The following is a 1,237-nucleotide window of genomic DNA, read 5'->3' on the forward strand; positions in this document are numbered from 1 at the left end:
GTTCAACTGAGAAGGCATGACCTCAAGCCCGTGGCTAGAGGATGGTTGGAGTTTATCCAATGCTCAATCATTCCGACTAGTAATCGGTCCGAAGTTACTATAGACCGGGCCATCATGATTCATAGCATCATGATTGGAGAAGAAATAGAAGTTCATGAGGTTATAGCCCAAGAACTTTATAAGGTGGCGGACAAAGTCCTCTACCTTGGCAAGGTTAGCCTTTCCCCATTTCATTTGTCATCTCTGTTATTCAGTTGGAATTGACATAGAGGGAGACATCCCCATTGATGAGGACAAGCCCATCACTAAGAAAAGGATGGAGCAAACAAGAGACCCCTCTCATCATGAAGTCCCTGAGATGCCTCAAGGGATGCACTTTCCTCCACAAAACTATTGGGATCAAATCAATACCTCCCTAGGAGAATTGAGTTCCAACATGGGACAACTAAGGGTGGAGCACCAAGAACATTCCATCCTCCTCCATGAAATTAGAGGAGATCAAAGAATCATGAGAGTAGAGCAACAAAGGCAAGGAAGAGATATTGAGGAGCTCAAGCACTCAATAAGATCTTCAAGAGGAAGAACAAGCCGCCATCACTAAGGTGGACCCGTTCTTTATTTTCCTGTTTGTCAAAATTTAATGCTTATGTTTATCTATGTTTGTGTCTTATGATCATTAATGTCTTAGTGTCTATGCCTTAAAGTTATGAATGTCCTTGAATCCATCACCTTTCTTGAATGAAAAATGTTCTTAATTGAAAAAGAAAAGAATTGCATGAATTTTGAATTTTATAACAGATTAATTATTTTGATGTGGTGGCAATACTTTTGATTTCTGAATGTATGCTTGAACAGTGCATATGTCTATTGAATTTGTTGTTCATGAATGTTAAAAAGTGTTGGCTCTTGAAAGAATGATGGAAAAGGAGAAATGTTACTGAGGATCTGAAAAATCATCAAATTGATTCCTGAAGCAAGAAAAAGCAGTGAATTAAAAAAAAAAGAAAAAAAGAAAAAAAAAGAGCAAGCAGAAAAAGCCACGAAAAAAAGGGAGAAAGAGAAAAAGAAAGAAAAAGAAAGAAATAAAAGTGTGATCCAAGGCAAAAAGAGTGTGCTTAAGAACCCTGGACACCTCTAATTGGGGACTCTAGCAAAACTGAGTCACAATCTGAAAAGGTTCACCCAATTATATGTCTGTGGCATGTATGTATCCGGTGGTAATACTGGAAGACAGAGT

The sequence above is a fragment of the Arachis duranensis genome, chromosome 10 (assembly GCF_000817695.3).
Source record: "Arachis duranensis cultivar V14167 chromosome 10, aradu.V14167.gnm2.J7QH, whole genome shotgun sequence".
In the NCBI taxonomy this organism is placed as follows: Eukaryota; Viridiplantae; Streptophyta; class Magnoliopsida; order Fabales; family Fabaceae; genus Arachis; species Arachis duranensis.